General features: G+C 45.9%; 1 long non-coding RNA gene across 6 annotated transcripts in view; it reads right to left on the bottom strand.

Annotated features, from left to right (window-relative positions):
* Positions 1 to 2,606: 2,606 nt before the first annotated feature.
* The window catches only part of LOC139055932 (uncharacterized), a 79,239-nt gene continuing 68,531 nt past the window's right edge, over positions 2,607 to 13,314 (bottom strand). For 2 of the 6 annotated variants that reach the window (XR_011512013.1, XR_011512010.1), the window contains exon 5: positions 2,608 to 3,405. This is a non-coding gene — a long non-coding RNA (uncharacterized lncRNA). Of the gene's footprint in view, positions 3,406 to 13,314 lie in introns of all 6 variants that reach the window. The other 4 variants (XR_011512012.1, XR_011512011.1, XR_011512009.1 and 1 more) reach the window with 4 other exon arrangements.

Genomic DNA, 13,314 nt, shown 5'->3' on the forward strand with positions numbered 1-13,314 from the left:
ACGCACTGCAAGCCCTGAACGGGCCAAAACAGCATAGGCAAAAAAAAAGAAAGAAACTCAGCTAAGAAACAATCGCCTACGCGTGCGCGAGTTCCGAGAAAGAACTACTACAAGCACAACGCAGCATACAGCGAACAAGAAAAAAAAAGTGCATTTGAGTTTTCGGAAGAACATCAGACGTGCTTCGAAGTGCATGCGAATTAAGCGATTATGTACCCACACTGCATACGGGGGAGTAGTTCGTCGGATGCCACTCGTCTCTCTTGATTTTTAGCATCCAGGGAAGTTTTCGTTCTTTCGAAAATGGAAACATTCTCCAGACATTCCTGAGGGGATTCGTGCACAGAGATAGACGAAATGCAGGCATCCTTTCGCGAGCGCGAAGACCAACCCACTCTGCAAGCTTGCTTTGGCACGCGCGCAAGCGAAGGCGTGGACATTTCAATGGCGGACGTGCTTAAAATCGGCGTTGCGTAATTCAATAATGAATGTTGCCACCCTGCACGAAGATGCGGGGGAAAAGGACATCCAGGCACCATACTTCACCTTAAGAGACACATTCAAAAGCCCACGCAAACAAATTTTCTCCGGCATTATGTAATTTTCCGCGAAGATCGCGCAATGCTCGCGCCCCGACCGACCGGCGGCGTAGCAATAATTATTGACAAAAGGGTAGATAATTTTCTCAGCAATTAGCCCTTGTAACGCACCCCGAGGCAGTATCAATACAAGCATTTCTATTCAGTCAGTATGTCTGCTGTATGTACAGTCGCGGACAGAATAAAAAGGACCACGGAATCTCCGAAAACGTTCAAATCCCGAGCAGCATGTAGCAGTAACCAGTTAAACTGCCCACGACAACGTTGCTAGCATATTCTAGTTGCGTTGTGAGGTTGCAGAGATATTCAGCTTTTTCTTAGATTTCATGGTCCGTAATATTCTGTGCGCGACTGCACATTCCACCAGATTAGTCTCGTAGTCTAATGTGTCAAGCATGACGCATCTGTACTGAGGGAACCAGATTCGAAATTAGGCAATGGAACATCTTGCGCCACTGAGTATACGCTGCTTTTCCATGAAACTCCTCGACGCCAACGTGGCTCGCCGGCTATGGGTCACTCTTCAATGACCCTGTCCGGTGCCAACTTGCATCACTGAGTATGTGCCGCTCATAACTGGGGACAAAATTATTTGGAATTTACCTGGCGTTCGGACCCAGTAGAACACACATCACGTAGATACAAACTTCTCTGAACCCATATTGACACAGACACGATGTGGGGACTTTGTGGCAGCGCCACTGAAAAAAAAAAAAACTCTGCATGTTGAGATTGAACCGAGTGTACGACCTAACCTCATGTGAGACGCGTCTTTGCGACGGCCATGCGTTGTTTCGCAACTTTGCTAATCGAATTACCAACGGCATTCATTGTGAGAATGGTTCTGCCAGTTTCTTGAACTTCCTGCCTGTGAAAATGCGCACTCCGAGATCGAAGCCGCGATCTTGAGCTTAGCTGCGAAATGGCCTTGACACTTAGCTAACTTGGCGGGTATTTGACCACCCCAGATTTGTCATCAGAAATGTTGAGTTGAGTTATAATTTCTTAACACTCTCCCTCTCTAGCTTCCATTTAGAAATGATCTATCACACTGACACGCGAATACCGTTTGTTACATGAAAATAAACAGAGCGCTACGTCATTAAGCAAACGAAACCAAAGTACGATAGATGACGACTTCTACCGGGTGACACGGTAAGCTTCGAAAGGCGCACAGTTTCAGTTTCAGTTTCAGTTTCAGTTTTATTCCTTAAAGGCCCCCATTTCAGGGGGTGTTACGTAAGGGGTGGGATTACATTTGCAGTGGGAAAAACAAACAGCGATGGTGATTTAACATTGAAGGTGATCTGTTACGCGTTCTTGAAAAGCAGGTGTTGAAGCGATGGCGACGATGTCATGGGGTAGGCCGTTCCAGTCCGTGGCTGCTCGAAGAAATAATGAATCTGAAAACGTAGTAGTACGTGATAGTGGGCGGGCAACTTGAAGGGGATGACTGGTGCGGTGAGATATGCGTGATGCGGCGGCGATATACGGTTCTTGATTGAGAGGGGAATAAAAGAATTTGTGATAAAGGGTGAGGCTAGCAATGCGACGACGAAAAGAGAGGGGTGGCAGTCCGGATGTAGCTTTCAAGGATGAAACACTGACGTCATATGAGTATGAGGAATGAATGAATCGGGCAGCACGATTCTGCACAGCTTCCAATGCGGTGATTAGATATGCTTGATGTGGGCTCCAGATGGGGGATGCATATTCTAATTTGGGTCTTATAAGTGATTTATACGCGAGCAATTTAACATGTGGTGGGGCAAGACGAAGGTGGCGTTTTAGAAAACCGAGTGTTTTGTTTGATGCTGAAATGATGTTACCGACGTTTTCATATCATATACCGGGTTTGTGCCCTTATGCCTGTAGACAAGGTCATTCCAGAATTTAAAGGTCTCCGGGCCTATGTTACATACAAAGAAATATGACAGCAAGCTATACAATGCTTCAAATTATGAAATTTTCATAAGCGGGGACATTGCACACAGAGAAACCTAGAGATCCTTCACCTGAGGTATTGCTTCAAAGATTGATAACGGAGATTAACGCAGATTTATTAAAGCTTGCTATGCACAAATGCATTGGTATAACCTATGCAGCTGATAGGACGTGACGCACTTAATAGGCGGAAATGTGTGAGAGCGCAAACACCACGTATGATCATGAGGAATCACACCCCTTCTTGAAATGGTTGCTAAGTTCATTCAAGGTCATCGTGGCCGCGCCGACCACTCGTTCAACACAGAAAGGAAGTACTCAACACATTATGTACCAAGCACTGTTTTATTGAAAAAAGAAATATATATTGCAACCGATACAGTGCACACAGACGTATCACAGCATGCAGGTAAATGCATTTTCATGCAGTTAGTATGATAAAGGTGATACGGAACATAGAGCAGTGGAAGAAATTAAATGAATATACATAAGCGCATGCCGCGTGGCGCTTTCCTTTGCAATAAACACTGCAATGAAGACACAGGGCGTCTAGGTGTGAATGCACATTGCTCTCGTCACAACGTCTAGGAGTGTTCGGGAAAAACAGGCGTGGAGGGCTTAAATCGAACGGGAAGTTCACACGGCGGCTCGTCATTGCATAAACTCCAAGTCCGGGTGAGGCACAAGGGCATCCGGGGAAAGGTCACGGCCTTACTCGAAGAGCCACTCCCACTCATTTGTGTTGTAAGGCTTGGGTTCCTGGAGGATTCACGAATCACTTGACGCCGAGGCCACGGTTGTACCGGTCGGTTCATCTTGCGCGTCCAGACCTTGGTGATGAGGGCTGTTCTGGATCAAAGGGCTTGAGAAAAAAAATAATTAAAAGAATAAGACATTTATAACAAGAAGTTTATCGAAAAGTAGCGGACAGGCTAAACGCTATGTCACTGCTGGTCGCTTCAGATGAACATTAATCACCTTCAGTACAGAGCATCAAGTCCGTGTATCAAATTACATGGCTTCTGTGACCTTCCCAAAGGACGATGAGCAAAACTAGAGCAAGCTGAAAACGGGAGCCAGCGTTTCGACAAATGGACTTGTCTTTTTCAGGGCAACATATGTTTTCCTCCGCACAGTAAATTGAGGTAGGGTTCCTCTAATCGGGAGAAGGGGTAAAGCAGGTGGGTGCCGCAAAGAGCGAAGGTGTGTTAGCGGCGATGGTGTAAAATTGACAATATAGAAATGCTGTGCATAAGGCCGATGACACGGCCGTCTGTCAGCAGGCGTGTCAAAGGCGTGCACCGCAGCCCTCTATTGCCTACTTCGCTGGTGATCGTGGGCTATCCTGTCTCTGAAAGAGATAGTACAAGGAGCGGGCAAAGACCGGTGCTCGAAATTTATATATATATATATATATATATATATATATATATATATATATATATATATATATATATATATATATATATATACTGAAATTGAATAAATATATAAATAAAAATAAAGAAAGGTGAAGAAGAAAAACTTAGCAACCAAATTAAGTGTTCTTGCCTACAGCTTCAAATTTAGCATAGGGCATAAATTCTAAAGTTCCCTTTGAAACGTTTTTGCCTAATGGTTGCAATGTCTTGAACTTATGGATAGGGTATGATTATCTGTATTTCCTTCCTCGATCAGAACGGAAATTTGACTGTAACACGCAGAGTTCAAGTTCATCAAAGTTGTGACCTGGTTGGTTGAAATGCTGGGCAACGGCTTTGGGAAGCTTTTTAGCTGTGTGAACGCAATGTCCGTTTAATCGTTTCGTCCGGTATATTGTTTCTTACAGAAGTAACATTCAAGCATATAAATCACATCCGGACTTGTACAAGAAAAGCTAGGTTTGACTTCGTGTGTATGACTATATGCGGTGCGTTTGCTTCTAATGTTACTTTGAAGGTGCCTGCAGATTTTCACCTGGGTCGACAACATGTTTTTATTACGGGGGAATGATGTTGGCTGACTTTTGCGTGTACTATGATGATATTGAAGTCTCTGTTGCCGGGATAGGTGTCCCTTGGTACATTCGGGAACGCTTTGCTCAGACGCTCAATAATTTATAATACTGGGCAGCATTCTCGTATAATGTTCTTTTTGTTTGGGAAGGCATTAGAACATTATACTAAAAAAGGTTGGTGGTCCTTCAGATTCTGCTGTGGGGTTGTTTCTTAGCTAACTCTGACTGCCTCTCCAATCTTCACGTGACATCATGAGCTCGACGGCGCTATAGACGGCATCAACGCCAACCAAATCCTTTCGCACCGCGCTATCCTAGGCACTTTGGATCTTTCTGCCCTTTACACTAACATACTCATGAGTGAAGGAATCGAAACCGTTTCTAAATCCCTTGCAATCTATCCCCAAGCGCACGCTCGTGAAATTTACCTGTCGCTCCTTACTTTAGTCCTCACTCTCAACTTTTTCGAATTCGATTCTATTCACTACTACTAAACTTTCGGCACTAGCATGGGAACACCATTCGCTTCCACGTATGCGAACATTTACACGGGACAGCTTGAAACAAACCTGCTTATGCCCTACCCTTAAAATCCCCACACATTGACGACATATTTATAATATGGGCAGAAACGCGTTAACCGACTTAATTCGCCATTTCAATCACTTTCACCCGATTATTAAATTTACAGCTCACCCCTCTCCTAGTCAGATCAACTTCCTCGACACGACAGCCTACATTAACAAGCGAAATACTGAGAACGACACTTTACCGGAAGCCTACGGATAGCCAGTAATAGTTAGACTGGAACAGTCATGACCCGCGACTCTGCAAGCAAGGATTTTTTCTCGGAGAAGCGGGACAACTAAGAAGAATCTGCAGCGAGGACCACGATTATATCCACCAGCTGAATGATGTTAGAACCACCCTAGCAGAAAGAATGAATCCACGAGTTGTTCCCAATAGAGCTTATGATGTCGTGTCAAGATTAAACAGACAGTCGGATTAGCTAAGAAACAGCCTACACCAGAATCTGACAGACCGCCAGCCTTTATAACGAAACATTCTAATGCAATCCCAAACATGAACATTCTATGAGAATACCATCCAATATTATCAAGTAGCAGGCGTCTGAGAAAAGCGTTCTCGGATGTACCAAGGGTTACGTATCGCCGCAAGAGGAACTGCAAAGACATGTTAGTGCACGCAAAAGTCAGCCAACACCATTCCCCCGTGATAAAATCATGTGGTCGCCCAAGGTGCAATGCATGCAGGCACCTTCAAAGTGGCATTAAAATTAAAAGTACCGCAAATAGTTATACACACGAATTCAAACCTAGCTTTTCTTGTAGAAGGTCGGATTTGATTGACATACGTGTATGTTCTTTCTGTAAGAAACGATATATCGGTGAAACGGGACAATCAATCAACGTAAAATTAAACCCAGATCGCACGGATACAGCTAAATAGCTGCCCAAAGACGTCGTCAGGCATTTCAACCAACCAGGTAATAGTCAGTAAGAGTCATACCTTACCTATAATTTCAAGGCATTGCAACCAATAGACAAAAATGTTTCAAATGGAACGTTTTAATCTTTGCGCTATGCTAAATTTCAAGCTATAGGCAACAACACGTGCTTTCGTTGCATAGTGTTTTTTTCTTCGCATTTCTTTCGTTATTTATGTGGGCCTTTGAATGAATGAATGTGTATTGTTTAGTGGCGCAAGGGCCAGGGATGGCCAAAGAGCGCCATGACTAATTATGTGTAGTTAAGCGCTGCTTTGTGAGTTTCGATGGTGGGATGTAACATGGCTGTAAAGTGGCCTAAAATCAATGCGTATCATAAAAGCGTAAAATGATATATAGTATAAAATTATGATAGTGAGCAATGTAGTTGTCTATGGGTATGGTACGCTTGATAAGTGATCATGACGCTAAAATGCAAGAACATGGAAATAGCTCCTATGCCTCCGGAAGGCCTTTGAGCCCAAAGGCTGGGAGGCAGGCGCTTTCTATTAATGCAGTTACCGCAGCAGAAACCTCAGTTAAGAGGCTGTGCTATGGATTTCCTGGTGATATAACATGAAAACTACGTACATCTTTTAAAAATTCGAACAACGACTGATATTTAAAAAGAGGTTCTATACCTATGAACATTTGAGGATGAAGCGGAATTCGCTGCCGATGTGGGAATGGAAAATGCTTTTTCCTATTTGTGTCTAATTCTCTGCATTGTATCAGGATGTGAAGCACGGTAAGTGGCTCCCCACATTTATCACACGTGGGTGGATCGCCACTGGACAAAAGGTATGCGTGTGTGCTGTATGTGTGTCCTATCCTGAGTCTGCAAAGTGTTACTTCGGTGTGACGGTTCTTTGATACCGGCGGCCAGTTGCCAAGATAAGGCTTGATAACATGTAATTTATTTGCTGTTTCTTCATCCCACATGCGCTGCCAGAAATCTCTTAGGTTTTTTCTTATTGAGGGCTTGAGGTCCATTACAGGGATAGTCGTGGAAGTGTCTGCAGCGTTCGCGTTCACGGATGTGGCTAGCTGGTCCGCTAACACGTTTCCCTCTATCTCTCGGTGCCTCGGCACCCAGCATAGGACGATATGCTGCTTAGACGCATAGATTTTTAGCAATGCTGAGTAGAGAGAAATAATTACAGGGCTTTTATATTTCTTGACAGTTTTCAAAGCATTTACGACGCTCAAGGAGTCTGTGTATATAACAGCCTTTGATGATGATGATGTGTGTTGTTTTGTGGCGCAAGGGCCAGGTTTGGCCAAAGAGCGCCATGACTGGTGGTAGTGTTAATGATGTATTATGGAAGATGTGACTTGGCTGTAAAGTGGCCTAAAAATGGTCGCTGTAAATGCGTAAAATCTATGTACTATAAAATTATGGCGATGAATAATGACTAAGACTGTGAAGATTAAAATCCATCGTAAAAGAATGATGCATTGTTTAAAATATGCGAGACGTTGAATTTCTTACAGCACTACAGCCTCGCCAGAGCCCTTGAACCACAAGGGCTTAGAGGCATGTGCTTATTCAAATTATCGCAGCAGCATCCTCTGAAGAGAGGAAGTGCTACGAACGTGTGGGGCTAATAACATGAAACACAACATCTTCCAAAAAACCTAAGACGGCGTTGGTGTCAAAGAGTGGTTCTGGACCAAGTAACATAACAGGATGAAGGGGGATGTGGTGCCTGTATGCTAAGAGAAAGTGTTTTTTTCTTTCGGGTTCGGCTTCCCGACACTCCAGTAGGACGTGGAGGACGGTCAGCCTCTCCCCGCATCTACCACAGGTTGGTGGCTCGTTTCCCGTGAGTAAGAAGTTGTGTGTGCCAAATGTGTGTCCTATTCTTAGACGGCAGAATAGGACATCTGTCCTGCGGGATTTTGTTACAGGAGGCCAGAAACCTAATTGTGGCTTTATTACATGCAGTTTATTATTTATTTCTTCGTCCCACATGCGTTGCCAGTGGTTTCGTAGTTTCCTTCTTAAGAAAGGCTTCAGGTCTGTGACAGGGACCGAAGCAGTAGAGTTAGCTGCATGCGATGAGATTGATGTGGCCATCTGGTCTGCTAGAACGTTTCCCTCGATGCCCCTATGTCCAGGCACCCAGCATATGATCACATGTTGCTTAGATATATATGCTTTGCACAGTGCGGAGTAGAGTTCAACAAATACTGGATTTTTGTGATTACAGAAAGACATCTAGGCCTTCACAACACTGAGGGAGTCCGTATATATAACTGATTTCGGGAGTTGTGATTTGTTTATATGCTTTACGGCCGAGAGCAGTGCGTAGGCCTCAGCCGTAAAGATACTAGTTTCCGGGTGCAGTACGTCGGATTCCGAGAAGGATGGACCGACGGCTGCATAGAACACCCCGTCGTGTGACTTTGATGCGTCGGTGTAGAACTCCGTGCAGGAGTATTTGTGCTGGAGTTCCCGGAAATGCATCTTGATTTCAATCTCTGGAGCATGCTTTGTCACTTCCACGAAAGATATATCACATTGTATGAGCTGCCACTCCCAAGGAGGTAGCAGCTTGGCTGGATGCATTAGGCGAAGCTCAAGGAGTGGAACGTGCATTTCTTCACTAAGCTCCCTCACTCGTAGCGAGAAAGGCTTTCTTACAGAGGGGCGATTATGGAAAAGGGTAGTGCAGGTCATATCGTTAACAGTGTTAAAACATGGATGTTGTTGATTGGATTGTATTTTAAGGAAATATGTAAGGTTGATATAAGTTCTCTGTAGATGGAGGGACCATTCATTTGATTCCGCGTATAAGCTTTGAATCGGGCTCGTTCTGAAAGCACCAGTGGCTAACCGGATACCTAGATGGTGAACAGGATCTAGCATCTTTAGCGCGCTGGGGGCGGCAGAGTGATAAATAACGGCGCCATAGTCTAGTCGCGATCGAATGAGGCTTTTATAGAGATTCATTAAGCACTTTCTGTCACTACCCCATGTAGTCTGGGATAGAAGTTTGATTATGTTCATTGTTTTCAGACATTTTTCTTTTAGATATTTAATGTGGGGGACGAAAGTGAGTCTGTAGTCAAGTATGACACCTAGGAATTTGTGCTGTTTGCTGATAGGTATTCGTTGTCCACACAGTTCTAAGGAAGGATCCGGAACCACGCCTCTCTTTCTTGTAAAAAGAACGCAAGAGCTTTTGTTAGGATTGATCTTAAATCCATTCTTGTCTGCCCACACTGAGACTTTATTCAGGCCATGCTGTACCTGTCTCTCGCAGACTGCGAGGTTACAAGATTTGAAAGCTATTTGAATGTCGTCCACGTAGACAGAGTAAAAGATGGCGGGTGGTAGTGAAGCACGAAGCGTGTTCATTTTCACGATAAATAGCGAGCAGCTGAGCACGCCTCCTTGGGGTACACCCGTTTCTTGCGTAAAAGGACGTGAGAGTGCATTGCCGACTTTTACCCGGAAGGTACGATTTGACAGATAGCTTTTTATTATATTATGCATATTACCGTGGATGCCCATTTCTGACAAGTCTCTTAAGATTCCGTAACGCCACGTCGTATCGTACGCCTTCTCCATATCGAGGAATATGGATAAGAAGAATTGTTTGTGTACAAATGCGTCCCGGATATTTGCTTCTACACGTACAAGGTGGTCAGTTGTGGAACCTCCTTCTCGGAAGCCGCACTGATAAGGATCAAGAATTTTGCTCTGTTCAAGGAAAAAGATGAGTCGCCGATTTATCATTTTTTCGAACACCTTACAAAGGCAACTTGTGAGGGCTATCGGGCGATAACTTGCCACTGAGGAAGGGTCTTTGCCTTGTTTCAAAACAGGGACTACAATGGCTTCCTTCCACGCGGTTGGAAGGTACCCTGCATCCCAGATGGTGTTGAAAAGTGTGAGTAGTGTAAGTTGGGTGTCTTTATGTAAGTTTTTGATCATTTCATACATGATTCTGTCAGATCCCGGGGCAGAGCTCTTGCATGCGCTCAAGGCAGCTCTCAACTCGGCAATGCTAAAAGGACAATTGTATGGTTCATTCTGTTGACATTTTCTCATGAGTGGCTTACGTTCTTCTATTTGTTTATATTTCAGAAAGGATTGCGAGTAATGGTTGGCACTTGACACGCTCTCAAAGTGCTCCCCAAGTGAGTCCGCCTGATCTTGTAGGGTATCGCCTTCTGTGTTTACCAAAGGGAGTGCATGTGCTTGTCGCCCTCTTATCCTATTGACCCTGTTCCAGGCTTTCGCCTCATCTCTGAACGAGTTAATACTTGATAGAAACTTCTGCCAACTTTCTCGTCTGGCCTGTCGGCGGGTTCGCCTGCCTTCGGATTTTACTTTTTTAAAGTTGACTAGATTTTCTGCAGTGGGAGAAGCGCGTAGCAACCCCCACGCCCTGTTCTGTTTTTTACGAGCGATCCTACAATCGTCGTTCCACCATGGGACACGCCGTTTGCAGGCCAAGCCTTTTACTTCTGATATGCATTTATATGCGACATCTATTATGAATGCTGTAAAAAACTCGACTGCAGCGTCAATTTCTAATGAAGACAGGTCAGCCCATGAGATACTAGTTAGAGATCGAAATTTCTCCCAATCAGCTGTCTCAATCTTCCACCTAGGAGCGTATGGTGGATATTCGTTTTCTTTATATGATCTTAGCAGTATAGGGAAGTGATCGCTACCGTAAGGGTTGTCGGTAACTTCCCATTCAAGTTCAGGCAGTACAGACGGGGAGACTATACTGAGATCTATTGACGAAAAGGATCGGTTTGCAAGAGAGTAATATGTGGGCTCTTTTTTATTGAGAAGGCACGCTCCAGAAGAGAAAAGGAACTGTTCAACAAGGCGACCTCGCGCATCTATACGAGAGTCGCCCCACAGGGAGCTGTGCGCATTGAAATCGCCAAGAACAGCATAAGGTTCTGGCAATTGATCGATCAAGGAGTGAAATTCATGTTTGTTCAGTTGGTAATGCGGGGGTATGTAAAGGGAGCAAATGGTGATGAGTTTGTTTAGTAGGACAACTCGAACCGCCACTGCTTCAAGGGGCGTTTGTAGCTGTAAATGTTGACATGCAATACTTCTATGAGTAAGAATCGCAACACCACCCGATGATGCGACGGCATCATCGCGATCTTTGCGAAACGTCAGATACGTACGGAGAAAGTTTGTGTGTTTAGATTTTAAGTGCGTTTCCTGTAAACACAGCACTTTTGGATTATGTTTGTGGATGAGTTCTTGCAAATCATCAAGGTTTCTAAGGAGACCTCTGATGTTCCATTGGATGATTTGTGTATCCATGTTTAAGGTGAATTGGTGCTGTGTTTACGGAGACGGAGTGGATGCCTTATAGTACAGAGCCCTTTCGAGGCCCTGTAATAGGTGTTTTGTTCTTTCTGAAGCGTTCGAGCGACTCTCGACGCTCCTTAGGCGTTTGGTGCGCCTTGGGGTCAGGTGTAGTGTCCATTGCCTCGTGTGAGGCGCCGGACAAGCGCTCTTGCGAGCGAGAGGTTTTCAGAGGGAGTCCCGCCTTGGAGGGCAAGACCCCTGCGCCCACCAGCCCGGAGGTCGATGGGGTACCCTGAGGGATTTGGCTGCGCTGGACGTTGCCAGCGCTGGAAGGGGCCTCGGAAGTTGGGGCAGCCTCGGCTGCACCCACCTTTGGGGTGGATGGTCCCTTCTCCTCGGTTGACGGAGCAGCGCTAGCTGCAACCGCCGCGGGGGCAGATGGCGTAACTGCCGACTCACTGCCTGTGGGTCTGACAGCCGCCGGAGGCCGTTGCGACGCTGCCCCCTTACGCGCCACATCGGCAAAGCTGCTCTTAGACAGGTATGACACCCGCCTACGTGCCTCCTTGAAAGATATATTTTCTTTGACTTTGATTGTCACAATCTCTTTTTCTCTTTTCCAGGACGGGCAGGCGCGCGAGTATGCGGCGTGCTCGCCATCACAGTTGACACAATGTGGAGTCTTCTGGCATGTTTCGGAGGAATGTTCAGTGTCACTACACTTGGCACATGTCAGCCGGCCTCGACAGTTCTGTGAACTGTGGCCGAACCTTTGGCACTTAAAGCATCTGAGAGGATTTGGCACGTATGGCCTAACACGAAGTTTGATATAACCGGCCTCGATGGACTCGGGGAGGACACTTGAACCGAACGTGAGTATAAGGTGTTTCGTGTTGATCTCTTTACCGTCTCGCCTGATCTTAATTCGCTTAACATTTATTACATTCTGTTCACTGAAGCCCTCCAAGAGTTCAGCTTCAGTGAGCTCTAGCATGTCATCGTCCGAGACAACGCCGCGGGTGGTGTTCATGGTACGGTGCGGAGTTACTGTTATTTGGGTTTCGCCAAATGAGACGAGTTTCGGCAGTTTCTCGTACTGCTTCTTATCGTGGAGCTCCAAGAGAAGATCACCACTTGTCATTCTCGACGCCTTATATCCTGTTCCAAAAACTTCAGTTAAAGACTTCGAAACAAGGAACGGTGAGATGTTACGCACTAGTTTGTCTGGGTTTTCTGAATGGATCACATGATATTTAGGAAAGTTCTGGACTTGTCGTCCGAAAAACTGAAAGAGATCTTCGGTGCGCCCTCGTTTGTGAGGGCGATCAGGGAGTTTAGGAAAAGCGTTTTCCATGAGTACAGTAGGGTTTTCGGCCGCGATGCCGACCACCCACCATGGAGCCCAACAGGGGGACGTGACAGGAGTTCCTGCTAGAGAGACCCTGCCAACGCCAGCCGTACATCGCTGCTATAACCAAATACAGCATAACCAAGGCTGGCTAGCTACACAAGGTTAACCCTTGCCGCCGGGAAACTAGGAAGTGAGGAGAAGTAATGAGAAGACAGGAAAGATGAGAAAGACGAGAGAGAAAGACGAAGATTGGAGAGGAGGACAGGAAAAGGCGACTGCCGATTTCCCCCGGGTGGGTCAGTCCGGGGGTGCCGTCTACGTGAAGCCGAGGCCAAAGGGGTGTGTCGCCGCCGCCGAGGGGCCGTAAAGGTCCAAACACCCGGCATTGGCTCAACCCCCAGGATCCCCTTTTCCCCGGACACGGCTAAGCCGCGCACGGCTACACGCGGGAGGGTCCAACCCTCGTGTGCTCGGGTCCGTGGTGTCGCAACGCACCAAACGCCTGCTTGCGCAGACGCCCCTGCGGGGTATAACAGCCTTTGGGATATTAAATTCTTTAATGTGTTTAACAGCGGCCAATATCGCGTAGGCCTCTGCTGTGAAAATACTTGTGTTAGGGTG

This window comes from Dermacentor albipictus, chromosome 2 (assembly GCF_038994185.2).
Source record: "Dermacentor albipictus isolate Rhodes 1998 colony chromosome 2, USDA_Dalb.pri_finalv2, whole genome shotgun sequence".
In the NCBI taxonomy this organism is placed as follows: Eukaryota; Metazoa; Arthropoda; class Arachnida; order Ixodida; family Ixodidae; genus Dermacentor; species Dermacentor albipictus.